Here is a 17746-nt window from a genome sequence, read left to right as displayed (position 1 = left end):
AAAGGCTACTCTAATAGCCGAATCAAAAGTTATAAGGTCTAGGTTTCTGGGCTTGATGTGCACTACCTCACCTCCTTTGTTTTTTCTCATGCTAATAGTGTATCCATGTGTCTTCTAAAAACTACAGGAAAAGCTTTATTTAGATTCATGGAACACTGGTTAGATGGTGGTATGACAACACTATACCTATGCGGACAATGCAATGGGAACAGGTAATTTGGTTCTCTCACAAATGCCGAAAAGACCATGCCTATCAGTGTTGATTAAAACATGCTGCACATAGTATGAAGAGAGAGTAATGACGTAGGTGTAAGTGCTAAGGACCCAATCAAGATTTGACACCACTTACATGAACTGTAGGCCTGCGGTTCAATCCCTAAACTCGAACTGAAATGAAAACAGGGCATTATGCATTAATTGGTTAGGAGCACATTTAATCAAACATTAATCGATTGTTTGGAATAAGTACCCTAGGGTCATTTTTGGGTTAAAAGCCCATATTTTTGGGCTAAAAGCCCAAGTTTTTGTATAAGAGGTATAAATTCTGTGCATTTTGTGGTTGCGAAGTGCAAATATGTGAAGTGTCATAAAGGGTTTCCGCCCTTGATTCACAAGTTATTAAATTCGAATTCCACCAGCTCAAAACTCAACCGCTTCCGATCTAGAATTCGTGAGAACAAAGTATTTCTTGTACACATATTGGCTGTCTGGGCATTCACCGGATATCTCACCTTCCAAAAGAACGATGAATCCAGAGGCTACCTGGCCCGATTATAGACTCTGCCTGAAGAAATAAAATGTAAACACTTTCTGAATAATAGATCCGAAGATCAATCCTTGCTTGATATCCTGTAAAAATCTCTTCTACAAATCAAGCAGCTTTGATACCATGTAAAAATTTTGAATAATATGACACATATTCACATAGATTATCCTGATTATACACTTATAAGTGGAACATGCATAATACATAACCTCCTCTACGTTGATCATCAATTTACAGAAGCAGAAACATTCACAGGCATACATAGAAGCATCAATCACACATATAAACACAGTATTTTTTTGGGGAAAGCATCTCGCTAAAAACCCCAACTATCTGTATATTATAGTGATTGAATCATGTAACAATACATAGTACAATACTCCTCATAGGTACTCAGTACTATCTCCACATGCTACACACAATACAACTCAAATCTGATCTCCAAATCTCCCCCGCTGCTTGCTTGCCTCCACTGCTCAATACCTGCTCAAGAACTGATGAGAATGGTTTACCAAACTTGTATTTGACCTACAAATAATCACTCACACTGTGTTGGACGTGAGCACAGGCTACAATTCTTGGTATTGTCCAATTCATTGGCATACTCAATCCCTCTGATTGTGCAAATCCTCATGCACAGCTATAGTGACAACTGATAGCAATCTGATCCTCTAACACCTGTCCCTGCTGAACTGAACATGCACTGACATGCAACTGAGTTAACTAATGTATTCTATAGTTGCATTATGAGTTAATAACTTGTGAATTAATTAATAACTAATTCACCCAACTCATCTCTAGTCTATTGATCAGTTAGACTAAATAGAACTAGTTTAACAAAGTTAAACTGAACACAACTCCATCAACTGCACCTCCAGTCCACTAAACTCAAAGCACTTGAGTTCTAACTGAAGTCTTGCATGCAAATATTAGTCATCCCATAGGTAACCACGTATTTCCTTATGGTATCTGCATGTACCACATTCGTAGCTCATCCTGAAGTGCTCCAAGAGAATAAGATCAAGTTTATAGTCCAAATATTTATTATGAGACAATAATATTTGACTTTTCTATTTTTCACAGCCAGTCTAAAAATAGACTTTGATCACTCATACTGTGATCACTCATACTGTGATCATCCCTGCTGTGGTCACTCTTGCTGTGATCATCCCTGCTGGGATCCAAATTATAACTTGTGCCATAATTTGCCTACGGGACCACTTAGTGAAGGCGACTCCTTTCCACTAAGCTCCGTCATCTTGTTGCAATCTCAACAAGCATTTCTTGTTGCACACTTTTCAACAGAAAGAAACATCGGTTACTACTTTGCAGGAATGCATGTTAACATGGTACATTAAGTACTACACTAATAACCTGATGGCTTCATTAGCAGACATTTAGACCACGCTGAATAAGGAATTCAGAAGGCCCAAATTTGAAGCTCAATCAATTGTGGGATTCAAGGAGATCATGATGAAACTTGGCAAGACACCTTGGGATTTGGATCAAAGGTTGAAGTGCACAATCCGTGAAGCCAACATGAGTCTTACAGATGGAAAACACCACGAATGGTTTGTGGCTTCACTCTTGCCTCATCTGAGGGTTGCTTTAATATCGCAGCAGAATATTAGGACCCAAGTGGAAGCCCTCGAGATTGCATGAGACACTGATACAAGATGCTAATTTGTGAGTTCAAAAGATTCACGCGCAGTTGCAGAAAATGTGCCTAGAATTTCAGAGTTTGAAGAAAGATAGGGAAGGTCAAATAGAGGTGTGTGAAGAAGTTTGGTACCTAAAGTGCAAAAGTCAGGGGGATAATAAATATCACTGCCCAGTCTTTATGAATTATGTTGCATCAGGAGGGTCGATGCCTCTGAGGCCGAAATCTCAAGTAGGGCCAAGTACAAGGCCCGCACTATGGTGTGCTATCTATTAGGTAGCTAGAGGACATGTGACAGAAAATTTCCATTTGCTGCAGAAATTTGTATACATGCTGCAACAACTCTTGTGTAACTTTTGTCAATTGGTGGCTCATGATGAGCATAATTGTCGTAGTTATGAGCTGATGATGGATAGAATTCCCACATATAGGGTTCAGGCAGAAACCCGACCTCTGAACCAAGGCTTAGGAGCAACGCAAGGTGAATATCTGCGGCGCGGATGAGGCCGAGGTGGAAGAGGACTTGGTAGAGGTTGATGACATGTGATTTGTTACAACTGTGGAGGCCTAGGACACTACGCACTAAAATATATGAACCTGAGATGTTTGTCATGCCGATATTTTATATAGTTTGACCATGCTACTAAATATTGTCCTATGTTGCTAGCTAAGATATGTGAAAAGGGCGTGCAGCCTCTGTAGCCAACTTAGAACCTGCATATGATGAGCGTTGAGCGTCACGAAGGGGATCCTAATGTGAATATAATGTTGCGAAGTGGGATGACGACTGGCAAAGATAAAGGAAAGCAGCCTGAAGAAAGTGTGTGGGTCTGCAAGGCTCTAGAAAGGGAGATTGGGTTTGATCTAGAGTGCGTAAGGGAAAAAATTATGGATGCAAAGAAAAGATTTGCTGAGGTCTCTACCTCAAGAAGTCAGGATAAGCCAACCGAAGAGATGGACCCTTCCACGCATACTACTTTCTTGGAGACCTTTATGAATCTGCTACGCGATAGCAAGGCTATGAAAGGACTACAAGAGCTGATAAATAAATGCGTCGGAAAAGAAAATGCTCCTGACGGACCACACGTAGTCAAGAAGATTGGTAAGCATAAGGGAAGAACAGGGTGTGAGATAAGGCTCACTGCGCAGATAAGAGAATATGAGATGGATCAAGTTATTCTGGATCTAGTGTTAGACACGAATGTTTTACCTAAATAGACATGGGAGAGGATGGGGAGACCTACATTTTAGTGGTTTCTGATTCAGTTAAGAATGTAAAATCAACATAAAATCATCCCCATGGGAAGCTTATAAGGAGTGCCAGTTGTTATTGAGGCCACGAGCGTATTATATGATTTTGAAGTGATAGAGCTTGAGGATGACAAAAATACCTAATCTGCACTCCTTGGTATCGATTGGGCTACTGAAATGAATGGGGTAATTAATTTGAAGAAGCAGAAGATGATATTTGAGAAGAAATCCCTCCGCATAGTAGTGCCCCTGGACCCTGTAGAAGGACCGCACTATATTGAATAGGTCCGTGATTGTGAAAGCGATGATGATTTGGATCAAATTGATAAGATAATAGCATGATATTAGGATTGGGTGAATCTGACGGTAGATGGACACATTGACCAGGACTGTGAAAGTTCCTGCACATCAGATTCGGATGAGGAGTTGGAGCACTAGCAGAATAGACTGCATGAAGTATCTATGCTGCGTTGTAATATGATGACCAAGTCGTTGCGTTGTGTATCATCGAAGGTGAGAAATCTGCCTTATTATGATGGTTTCACTGATGTCGATAAATTTTTGGATACATTCAAAAGGGAAGTGCTAGAGAAGCATCATTTCCAAGCCTTGGATTGGGTGTTGTGCGCTATGCCTGCGATATGGTGGGGTACGCGCAAAGACAGTTTTGATGATTAGCGTGTGTACATAAAGATGATGAGATTATGGTTTGGTCACCCATAAGTTCAGCTAAGAGGGAAATATGATGGAAGGGATGATCTGTGTGCTCACTTGGCCAAATGGACTAAGTTTTATGGAGCGAAGCCTCACCCTAAATGGGTGCATCTGTTTTTTCATACTTTGGATGTAATACCAATGAACTGGTACTTGGAAATAGGGCTCCACCATGGCACTGAAGAATGGGATGTTTTGAAACAGGGATTCTTGATGACATTTTACTTTGAGGATGGATTTGAATGTATTGATGAGGTATTGCAGGAAGTGAAATCAACGATCTTCATAATATTGCAGGATCCCTTGGACTTAATTCAACCAGATTGGACCACCCAGTTGTGCCACATGCTGAAGTGCTATAATGTGATTATTGAGGAAGAGGATGAGGATCCAAGGAACATTAATATCCCAGAGATTGAAAGTCACCACGAAGTGGAGGAATCAAAAATTGAGCATCCAGATATCACTGTGCCGCTGAAAACGAGACGAGTGAACATTGGGATAGAAGCGGGGCTGAAATTTGCAAATATTGGGGAATACTAGGATGATGCGACAATAGATAAGTTCACTGAATTGCTCCGCGAATATCAAGACTTATTCCCTACGAAGTTTTCAGATTTGGAAGGGATAGTAGGGGACCTAGGAGTTATGAAAATCACATTGAAACTAGAAATGAAGCTGATCAAACAAAGGCCTTATCACCTCAACCCCAAGTATAAATAAAAGGTCTTCTTAGAGCTGAATAAAATGCTTGCTGCAGGTATTATTGAACCATTCAAATAATCTGATTGGATGAGCCCAATAGTAGTTCAAGAAAAGAATAAAAAGGATGAAATAAGGATATGCATAGATCTCAGGAAGTTGAATGACGCTTGTGTACATCATCCCTTTCTGACTCCGTTCATCGACAAAGTATTGGATAATGTTGGCGGTCAGGAAGCATATTCATTCACTGATGGGTTCTCCGGGTATCATCAAATCAAGATCACGCCAGAGGATTGAAGTAAGACGACCTTCGCGACTGAATAGGAATGCTTTCAGTAAACTGTGATGTTGTTTGGGATGAATAACACGTTGATAATCTTTTCACGTTTAGTCATGGTAGTGTTCAAGGACTTCATTCATAAGTGTTTAGAGGTATACTTCGATGATTGAACAGTGTTTGGGTTGGTTGAGCGCGATCTGTGTGAAACAACTACGCACAACGTTGGGGCATACAGGATACTATAGAAAGTTCATCAAGAGCTATGCCTAGATTACCAAACCGATGGAAAAACTGTTAAATAAGGATGCTACATTATGTTGGAATGAAGAATGTCAGTGGAGCCTAGATGTGTTAAAGGAGAAAATGATCACTGCGCCAATCCTAGTCTTCCCGGATTGGAAGAAGGAATTTCATGTACATGTGGACGCATCATGTATTACGTTGGGGGCAGTACTAGCATAGGATGCTGAGGGAGATTTGGATCACCCTATAGAATTTGTAAGTAGAAAATTGTCTAAAGCTGAGAAAAACTATTCAATGAGAGAGCATGAAGGGTTCAAACATTACTTATTAAGTAGACACTTCAAGATGTATATAGACCATTCTGCATTGAAGTACCTGGTTAAAAAGCTTGTGTTGCGGGGGAAGATATGCATATGGTTGTTGTTGTTTCAAGAATATGATTTTGAAGTCATTGTGAAGCCAAGACGATTGAATGAAGGGCCATATCATTTATCGCGCATTGAAACAAGAGAGTAGCCTACTAATTTGGAGGAAGGACGACCTTACGCATATCTCTTTGCAGTGCATGTCATGCAAAATCACTTTGAAAATATCATACACTTCCTGGCGATGGGGACAACTCCAGAAGGGTATACTAGTCAACAAAAGAAGGAGTTGGTGGTGTGTGGGACAAAAATTTCCGTCATTGCAGGGAATTTATATAAAATGGGCTCGGATGAAAGTTTGTAATGTTATGTACCTAACTTTGAATGGAACAACATCTTTGCTTGCCGAAGCAGAAGCTGACAGGGCTACTATCAACGTTGTCAAAAAGGTTGGGTTGAATGTGGTTGGCTTCCAAGTGAAGCCCTTCATACCTTGCAAGACAGTGTGACTGTGGAACTTCAGGCCTGAAAGCAATGCGCGTTATATGTGATCAGTAAACAAAAGCTTAACAATGCACAGATGTGCGTAGAGAGGACTTCCGCGATCGATACCTTTAATAAGATTCAGGAGAAGAACAAGCACACCGTAGCTATGGTAGTTGAAGCATGCAGAACCGTTTGGGAGTTGCATATCCCAAAAGAAGCATCGATGGACTCAAAAATTCAGAAGCTCACTGCAGGTGTGTGCGATGCCAAGACAGAGTGGCTAAGGTTTAGTTTGAGCTAAACCTTAAATTTACAGATCTTGAGTTGAATACCTAGCCTTTGACTCCACCAGAGGTCAAAGAGTAGCGCGAGGTAGCTATCAAGGCTATAGTTTCAGTAGTAGATGCCGCAATGAAGGATTGTACTGCACTCTTCAAGTAGTCGCTTGAAGTAGTTACCAGTCTGCAGGAAAATCCCAACCTGCAGAGATTAGAGATCGAGGCGAGGGGATTACAACAGTAATACGATGAGGTCAGAGCGACGACACACACCGTCACCATCACATAGAGGTTGGCGAAGCTACAGGAAGCAAAGGGACTGAAGGAAAAGGTGGATGCAACGAAACAAAGAGAGGTAGTCTTGGTGGCCAAATTGGGACCTTGGCTAGATGAGGCCAATGTGCTCATTGCCACCATTAAGGGAAAATTGGCTAGCCTGCAGGCAACATAGCAGCAAATCAAGGCAGATAGCGTAGGACCAACAATGGAGCAGTTGGTGGAGTAGGTTAAGCAGGCGATGACTCACTGTACCGCAAAAGTTGCAGTAGTTCAAGTGGAGCTTGGAGGTCTTCACGACAAGATCTCCATGCCAATCGAGTGACTATGGGGTGAGTCACCATATTTGTGTTGGGGGCTTGTTGGGAACAAGTCCCCTAGGGTCATTTTTGGGTTAAAAGCCCAAGTTTTGGGGCAGAAAGCCCAAGTGTTGCACAAAATATTATCACCATGACATTCTACCACTCATATTGTCCTCCTTTGCAAGTCTTAAACCTCAGCTCTTCATGTCAATACTTAAAAATGAGAGAAAGTCCTTGAAAATCTCTAAAACTCTGGTTCCACACTTTCTCTTAGCATTACCTACGGTCCCGCACCCCTTGGTCATGTCCCCTGCGGACCTGCCCGCTCCATATCTGAAGGAAAGGGTGTGGACCCCTGTAAAAGTAAAAAAGTCACAAGTTTATTATTAAAAACTCACTTTGGGTTAATTCTGGACGCTTCTAGAAGGAATCTTGAGGTGGCAAGTTCGCTCCTAGGTGGTTCATGCATCCCATAATTAAAGGAGCTAACCCCTTGAAGGTGGACCTGGTAACTTCCTTCCTCTACACTATAAAATGAGGCATTGGGCTGGTTGCTAGAGAGGTTAAAAGCTGAATATTTTTTAGGGTAAATGTTGTTGGAATTTAGACTTCCTAATTGAGCTTGAGAGAAGAGATTACATACCCTTTGATCTCATTGGGAAGAGTGTGAAGCTTGTCAAAGTAGAGGAGATTCTTGCTTGGACCCTGGTAGGAGCTTGTACAAAATCAAGGCACCAAGGTTGTAAAGTTCTTCTTTGTTTAAAGTTATTACAATCAAGTTCATTTTTCTCAATAAGATTTCTTCTATGGTTTATTTCATGAATTCCTTGATCATCATGATAAATATGGTTTATTATATTGGATATGCAGGTATTATTTGATGTGTGCTTGTTTGTGTTTGCAGGTTCTTTAAAAGGAAACTCATTTGGACGGTCAAAGCGTGGCTGCCACAAACTAGCGTTGGACTTAAGGTAGGGTCTAAAACACCTCTTGGCTTTTATTTATAAATCGCAATATTTAGAGAAAGATAGAATTTGATGGTCTTGCTTGTTGCTAGATATCAGTAGATACTAGGGAGATCAGTCTTGTCCGCAAGAATGATTTATCCGCTCGACAAAATGGCGACTCCACTGGGGACTTGAATTTTTATTTTTTGCCTTTGCTTTTACTTTGACTTGAGAAATTTGTTCTTTGTTTCTGGTTTTTGCTTGATGTGTGTGGGATTGGGTAGTTTCTTTAGATTTTGAATTGATTTTTTTTTCTCACTTTTGAAAGAGGACCATACGTTCTATTTGTAACACATTGAACACATCCCCGCAATGTTGCTTTACTACACAGAGTGGTATGGCACCTCGTTATACTAGGAGCCTGTGGACCCTGTCAAATTTTTGAAAAACTTAAAATATTTTCATTCAGTTAAGCTTAGGATTCGTTTATGTGTTTTAGCCTCTCCCCAGATCTGCATGTGTCTTTTCAGAAACTTCTTATAGGTGAGTTCCATTGGCATTTAGATTTTAGGTGATTTTCTAGAAGTTTTGTGTGCCTGGCTTGATTTTCGTTTGGTATTTGTAGTAACTCAGAGTTTAGAAGCCTAAGAAACCTCATATTACCCTGGCTTTTGCTGGTCTTCTTTGTGAGTCTGATCGATTTGTAAAATCTGCCTTTGGTGAGGAGTACATCTCGTTTCTCTTTGCAAAACTTTGAAAGAACTTGTTTGAGTTTTGAATTTCATTTTTAAAAAAAGAAAACATAAGATGGGTGTTTTTTTATTAATTTGTTATTCTGAACAAATTAGTCCTTGGTTTGCTTAATAACTAAGTAAAACGTCCTCGAAAAGAAATTTTGTAAGCTTTTACTTCATTTAGGTCTTTAGAAATTGTAGATCTCAAGATTAGATTTTTAATAGTTTTGAGTGTTTACTAGAAATTTCAAAAAATCTCTTTTGAAAAAATTGTGTTTTGTAGTTTTTGAGTGTTGAAAAGAAAGGGATATTTTTCGTGAGCATAATTAGTAGTCTCGTTTTTGAGTTTATTGAAAAAGACAAAAAAGTTTTTCTTTTCATTTATTTGTTAAGGAAAGATTTTTTTTTCAAGCAATTGCATTCTCAACTCTTTCTTTAGCTAGAAATTCATTGAAGAAAAAGGATTGTTTATCATGTTAGGTGCATTTTTAGTGTTTTGGAGTCGAGTCTTCACACCATAAAGTTTCATCTCCACACCTTCTGACTTAAGAAACAACCATAAAAATAACGCTTAAAGTAAAATTTATCTAGCAATCTTTTTATTTCTAGGACCCTTTATCACCAACATAGCTTAGGCTAGTATCTTGGAGTAAGGAGTAAATAACTCTCCAAGATAGTTAAAACAAAAAAGTAGGTATATCTTGCGGTAGGAGATAAATTCCAATTGTTGCATCTATGCTCTGGGAAGCTCCTCTTATAGGAGTCAAGCATGAGATCATATCCGAACCAGTGGGGTAATTAATCCTTCCTCATTGGGAACGATAGAAGATATACACGTATTAAAAATGGTAAACCTTGGATTGACCATTGTTGAGGAGCCTGGGGTCACTTGTTGGTAAACCTTGGATTATGTCAAGGAGCCTTCAAGGGGATTGAGCTTTTCTACTCTACCCTTGCATGTGTATCGGATCAAAAACTATTCCCCCATGTATATTTGTTTTTGTTGGTAACCATAGTGACCATAATCTATTGGATTCTTTCCTAAGGTGACGGTGGAGGGAATATCCCACTATACCTGGAGCAGACGTCGACTATACTCACTTGGAATCTCTGGGGGGTTCTCTTCACTCGAGACGGTTTAGTGGAGAAACTTGTGCCAGTCCGTTTCATTAAGCAGGTTGTCGGGGTAACTTTTCCAACCACCATTTCTGTATTGAATTCTGTGACGTTGGATTTCATCACCAACTAGTGTTTTCAGTACGAAAAGTTATTGTTTGTCTGTGGTTTGAACTCCTAGATCCTTTAGGCGTGTGATTCAAATTGTTTGGTTCTTTAGAGACTTTAGGTGGTTTCATTTAGATTTTTCTTTGTTTGCGTGTGAAGTAATTAAAATATTTAATCGTGGCTGAATTACCGAGATAGTCCTGCAGACTTCAGGGCCAACCTCTAGAGTTTTAACCAAGCCAGCTTGAAGGGCTACAAGCTCTTGTAACTCCTAGTGATAGTAGAGTTGGGTCACTTGAAGAAGGAGAATCTTCTTTAGTTGTGCATCCTGATTATCAAGTTCAAGCACCAGAGTATATTATTGAACCAATTTCATTTCATGAAGTTACTGGTAGTGTTTCCTCTACTAGTGAATTATCCGAGGAACCTGAAATTTCTGAACTTGAAACTGAACCTGCTGCTACTCCATCGTCAATATTTGCTTCTCCAACTTCCAGTGGTCCTGGTTCACCCAGGATAGGAATAATCCTTACCCAAAATCTTCCTTTTGGACTTATTGCTATTGAAGAACTCGTCACTCCAAATGAAGGTATACCTATCCCTGAAAATCAACTAACTATACAATTTAGGGAGCGTGAATCGATATTTTACAGTCCACCTAGGAGGGACGCTTGGTATCTTTCATTGACCAACCTTTTAGAAAATCTGGGTCTAAGTTTTTTGCCACCTCGCATTCCTTTCCATCCAACACCTAGAGGTTATTATCCTCCTTTGAATATGTCGAGACAGTCATCCATGTTTTCCCAATCACCGAAAACATTTTTGTATCGTGGTCCTTCTGTTCCCTCTAGGTATCAGTCACTCACTGGTACTTTTTCCGGAGCATCTCCTCAACCTATTGAACATGGGTTATTAACTGGTAATAATGGAACTAAGTCGTTGAGTGTAGAAGATATTCTTATGATGTCAGGTACCATTCCAAATCTGCAACCTCAAGGTAGTCAGTTACCGCCTGGGGGGCAGCCTCAAGGTACTCAATTATCGCCTAGGGGGCAACCTCAAGGTATCCAGTTACCTCCTAGGGGGCAACCTCAAGGACAGTACATTCCTCAAGGTAAACCTCAGACTCAGTACGTACCTCAAGGTCAACCCCAGTATCAATATATACCTCAACGTCAACCCCAGTTTCAGTACATGCCTCAAGGTTATCAACCTCAAGGTCAGTACCGAACCCAAGGTTTCCAACCATCTTCAGGTCAATCATTTGTTCAAGGAACCAGAAATGTACCTTTGAATTATCAACCCTACCCTCAACCAGGTTATGGTCCTCAATATGCTCAACCTTCTATGGGTCCATACCTCGGAATGAACGTAGTGTGGGATCCATCTCAATCCCAATAGGTCTTGGAACCGAATGTGCAGTTGTCATCTCAATCTGGACAGACTTTGGTTTTTGGTTCAACCCAGCAACCTGTCCAGCCTACTATTCAAACTTCTGCACCTGGTGTAGTTTCTTAGCCTGGGCCTAGTTCGCCTCAAACTCCGCCTCAAACGACTGCTGCAACATCTGTTCAATCTACCCTACCTACTTCTGGAGTATCAGTTCCGATTTCTAATGTTCCTACATCAACTCCTCAAGCATCTTTGCCTTAGTCTAGACCTACAATTCAGACTTCAGTTCAGATGCCTATAGAACAACCCGGTCCAAGTACGGTTGTCACAAGTCAACATCAATTTAATTATGAACCATACCAAGGACAGTACCAATTCGGTCCTGTTGTGCAGAACCCAGTCTATCAGTATCAACTGTACCCTGGATATACTTATCAGCAACCTCAACAACCAAGTGGGCTGAGGCGATGCCTGCATTTTCGGTAGATGGAAAAACTGCTGCGATTTTCGTTTTCAATCATATAATTACTAGATTCGGTGTTCCACAAGCGATTATCACTGATCATGGGCGTCATTTTAAAAACATCATGATGACTGAACTAACAGATCAACTTGGCCCGCGTCACGATAGTTCTACTCCATATTACCCACAGGCTAATGGTCTGGTTGAAGCCATCAACAAAGTTCTAGTCATTATGATCCTACGAATCATTGGGATTCATAGGTCGAATTGTCATAACATGTTATTTTCAGCACTTTGGGCGTATCGAACCTCAGTAAAAACATCAACTGGTTTCACTCCTTTCCAACTAGTTTATTGTTTGGAAGCTATGTTACCCATTGAATACGAAATCCCATTATTGCGAATAGCCATAGAGTTACTCCCAGCCACTTCAGAAGAGGAGAAATGTTTGTTGTACTTGGCTCAACTAGATGAGAATCGACGTTATGCTGCACTAGCAATCGAAACTCATGCCAAACGTATTAAAGCTCAGTATGATCGAAATGTTACACCTCATAATTTTTTGGAAGGAGACCTAGTCTCAGTATACGATCAAGCAAACAATAAGCTAGGGGCCAGAAAATTCATACCTATGTGGCATGGTCCTTATGTTGTTAAGCGAAAGCTGGTGAAAGGGGCCTATGAATTGGTATATTTTTGATGATGTCTCTTTAGGTAAGCCCAGAAATGGTCTTTATTTGAAGAGATATTATTCTTAAATTTGGGTGCAGAGATTTTAGTTAGATTAGTTTTCTTTCTAGCTGGTGTGTTTTAGATTAGAAAAGGGTGCTTAGTTTAGAGAGTGTTTTTTTCATTATTCCTGCTTATCTTGATTTTACTCTTGATATTGCAGATGTCGATGTCTCTTCAAACGTACATTGGTTTTGTTGATGGTGCTTGTCATAATACACAGAACATTTCTTCCGCAGCTTGGGTTATCTATTCACCCTTTGATGAGTTGGTATCTATGCATGGGGTAAGCCTCGGTCAAACAACGAACAACATTGCAGAGTATAGTGCAGTGATTGAGTTATTGTCTGAATCCATTTCATTTGGGATTTGAAGTTTGATTGTGAGGTTATATTTTTAACTCGTTGTATTGCAGCTTAATAGAGTTTATGCCATTAGGAATCTAGTGTTATTAAGATTATTTTTGAGAGTTCGTCTCTTGGAACGTGAATTTGACTATATTGAATATCAGCATATTCCAAAATATTTAACTACATTAGCATATGCAATTGCTTCTTGAATGTTAAGTAGACATTTGCAATAATCAAACAGTAAATTTAAAAACATTTCATAACATGTTTTACAAGATAGCCAGTAATAGTGATATAGCATAGCATAGAAGTGTTTCAAATATACATCGTCTTTGATCATAGGTTGAAAACAACCTTATGATCGGAAAAAATGATAGTTCAAAAAGCAAAAATGTCACATGAGTCTACAAAAGGCGATCATCCTATCACTGGTGATGATCATGATAAGAAAACACTGCTCGGGCCACCCTACAAAGGAACCTCCTGAAAGGTCCTGGGACCCCAATCACATAGCGTTGTAGCCTAAGAGGAATGTCATTTATGCTAGTCTCTGGAATATCTGCTGTCAAACGCTCTAGATGGTTTTCCAATTCGGTCAGGGTCTCTGTAGATTCATCTCGTGGGGTTGTTATTGCTGCAGCTGGATTTTTCCTCTCATAGGGTTGAAGAGTGGCTGGTCGCCATGGACCTACATCTGCATTTGAAACTTTTTACTATCAGTTTTGGACGATTTAAAAACCAAAAAAAAATAAAATTAGAAAATGTTGAAAATGATTTTACCTGAGTCATCCCATTGCTCTCCTGGTGGAAGAGCCATGCATGGGTCACCACGATAATCCATCCCAGCATAACGAAAATCCTGAATCACGAAAACTCGGTTCTCCAACCTGTTAGCTACCTATACCAATAGGTTTCATATTTCATGATTGGCTATGAAAGGACCAAATATGCTCTGCTTTGATAACTCAAAGATCACATATTTCCAAGAGAATCCAATCTATGTATATAGCTAGGTATGGACTTAAGATTTTGATGGATGGTCCAACAGTCTAATCTGGATCATTCCATGGTTTAAATTTGCAGTTGTAGAATAGAGAAGAAAGTCTGTCCAAACTGTTTAATCTTGGCAGACAAGTAGTTCAGGTAGAGAAGGAAAGGCTCCCAACAGCTTAATCTAGGACCTTGGAAGAAATAAGGGTAGAGGTAGATAGAAATAACAAAGAAAAAGCCAAAGAAAAGAAAAGGCAAGTAAGGGTCTGCAAGTCCAAGTGCACCCTCCAAGAAGAAATAAAAAATGTTAGGCAAATAGTTGGGTAAGTAGTTGGGGGTTGCAGAAAGGTTATCTTTACCATTGCAGATGTGTTAACTGTGTTTACCAAGGCAAAGTCTATCAATTGACAAGGTGTTCACCTTCATCAAGTTACAGCAAGGAGCATGACTAACCTCCCTCTTTCCCCCTTCCATTTCATTACTAACATCCCCTCTTCAGCTGAGATTCATGGAAGAAGATCATGGTTTCATGGTGGTTCTTGTTCATTCAAAAGCCATATTTCTTGTGTAAAAATCTTTTCATTTTGATCTACTCTTTAAACCAAGTGTTTCACAAATAGACTCAGTGTTTTCTCCCTTTGTTCACCCCCCATCCATATTAACTTTAACTTTACTATGTAAATCCCTATATCACCTTTCCCCTACTAGTATTAAACACCATGGTGTATAAACCCCAAATTTTGTATAAATACCCCTCCCCTTGGCATTATAGCCAATAAGTCCTATGACAGGGATCAAAGTGACATCTGGCCACTTGGATGAACCTACGCCTCATCTACCCCCCCTTTCCTCAATACATTCCACTCACTAAACTGTTATTTGCCAAGAAAAACCTTACAAAAACCCTTTACCCATGAAAACCCTTTGAAACTACCAAAAATCCCGAAAAAACCCACTTTCCGTTGCCTAACCAAAGTTTGCGCATATATTCGATTTTCGAAATATATTGAAAAAGCATTAAAAAATATGTATTTATTCCTCCGCCCGCTGCCTTATCCACCTATCACGTCATCGCCTCGACAGCCGTCCGATCTGATCTAGAGCATCCAACGGCTCTTATCACATCGGAGCGGCTCCGACGTCCGCCGTTTACCCGTCGTATATACCGGTCACGTCACTCCCCCGATAGCCGTTGGATCGAGCCCTCCAGATCCGACAGTCAGCATCGATATCGGAGCGGGTCTCACGTCCGACGGATATCGTCCGATATCCGTAAAATGGTTACTTCACTCGGCAGCCACGCGTCCTCGCCACAGCTCGTCGGAGGTACGTCTGACAGATTCCCCCCCGTACCATAAGCAGTGCGATATGAAACCGCTGGCTGTTTCCGATTTCGGCCTTTCCGCCTATGCTATGTCACCTCCACGTCATCCCACGTCACTGCCACCATGCCGTCACGTCAACCCTTGCGCCCGACCATCGGCCGACCTGTCCTGCCACTTCACCATCCCCGTGGACCAATCAGAGCCCGCCACCTCACCTATGACGTCAGCCGGCCCTGACCCCACCTACGACGTCATGCTGACGTCAGCAGAAAAACGTGCCAAAAGCCTAAAAAGGTAATAATATGGTGAAATTTCGCGTTTTTTCACATTTTTCTCACAAAATACATTGTTGCTCCTGCATGCGACTTTCACGTCCAAAGTCCACCAACCTGCAGAACCCGACCAGGAGACCGGAGGAGCGCCATTTCCACAGTCATCCGCGACCATTGCCTACTCCTCACCAGGTATTTTCCGCCATAAATCCTTCACGTACCTGCTTTATCTGTTTTGTCCCTCAAAAGAGCTTAGAACAGAGAAAACGCTTGAATTCACCGGCAGAAATCCCTACACCTGCCCCTTTGACAGTTGTGGACTCGAAAACTACCAGCCGAGCCTTGTTTTACCTGCATTTTCATTGAAAAAACTAAGCTCTGACTGCACAATCGCGGCAGACTCATTCAAACCAAATTTAACTACTGAGAGAGACAAAGAGAGGCCAAACATTGGTCCTAGTTGCACTATAAATAGTATTTCAATTGCTATTTCCTAGAACCACTCTCTGTTCCTGATAAATTCACCTCCCTGGTACAGAGGCATTCCTCTGTACTGTCCTGCTCAATCAAAATCACTTTGCACTTGATTCAAAATCCTCCTGTGCAATGGAGACACCTGTAGTACTAAATGTTCAACCTCTGAATGCCCCTCAAAAGAACTTGAAATGGCAAACCTTAGCAGATATGGATTACCAAATTACAGAAGAGAAGCTTATGAGCAGCAAATTCCACATTCATCTGCTGAATGAGTTGAAAGCCAAGCATGAAAATGGGACAGATATATTGGGCTTATGGGATTCTTTCCTCCCTACTTTCAAGCTCCCTCAGGTCAACCAGTTCCCTGAACTAATCCACCTCTGTGCTGAACAATATGATGTTTCTCAGAGGGCTGTTGTTGACCCATCTGGTTCAGTACTTTTCTATGTTACCCCCCAAGCTATCAGAGACATGCTTTGCTTCAACCCTCAGAAGAAGTTGGTTCCTTTATCACTGGTAAACCTGATAAAACAAGGGGATAAACTCACAGATGCTCAAATTGTCAAATTTAATCAATTATACATCAAAACTAACATTGTGATGTACCCTCCAATTCTTCATGTATATCTCAATGAGCTGGGCAGAGACCTTGCAGATATGATTTCTCCCATCTTGGGATATAGTTCAATTGAGCATATTGATGCAACTGTGCTGGTAATGATGCTTATGTTTGCTCCTGGCAAGTCACCAATCTGCTATGACTATGCCACCTACATATCAGACAAGATTCATGAGCAATTGATGAATTTAAGGAGAGATAGGATGTTCAGATACACTTCCTACATCTACCATTTGATCTTGTACCATCAACATGAGAAGTTTCATTTTTCAATCAAAAGAATGGATGCCCAAGGCAATCCTAGATCAGTGGTCTATTGGTCTTCTGTCTTCCACATTAGACCTGAGTCTCCATACACTTACTGTGAATTCATGGATCTGTTCATCCATCCAGCTATGGCAATGCTGATGAGCTCACCTCCTCCAAGACTCACTGATGACATGCAGAGGATTCTTCAGCTGTCCAAAGCTTACAGCATTGGGGATTGGTACTTCTACCAAAACCACACTGTCATCAGGATATATGGGTGTGATCTACCTCCTTTCAAACTACCTAAGTATGTGCCTATGAGGCTATTTGCCCTAGAGTACTTTAGGCAATTTGGCAGAGTTGATGTGCTTCACTTTTCAGGAAAAGGTAAAAAAGCACAGTTGAAGGTCAAAATCCAACTTGGCCATTTTATCTATAACGAGAGGGAGCAAGGATGGAGGGAAGCAGAGAGAATGCTTGAGGCCCTTGGCCTGCAAACCAGTTTCATATGGGTACCCTATGACCCTAATCATTTCATATCTATGAGGAGGCTCAAATATAAGTTATCTGCCTATGATCACCATTGCATCCCTCACATTGAAAAATATGCAAACCAAGACAAATGGAGGAGAGGGACCTTAGAAGAGCC

This window comes from Pinus tabuliformis, chromosome 2_2 (assembly GCF_031772625.1).
Source record: "Pinus tabuliformis cultivar Carrire ecotype Pingquan chromosome 2_2, CPIR1, whole genome shotgun sequence".
Lineage (NCBI taxonomy): Eukaryota > Viridiplantae > Streptophyta > Pinopsida > Pinales > Pinaceae > Pinus > Pinus tabuliformis.
Note: the sequence above shows the minus strand (reverse complement) of the source record.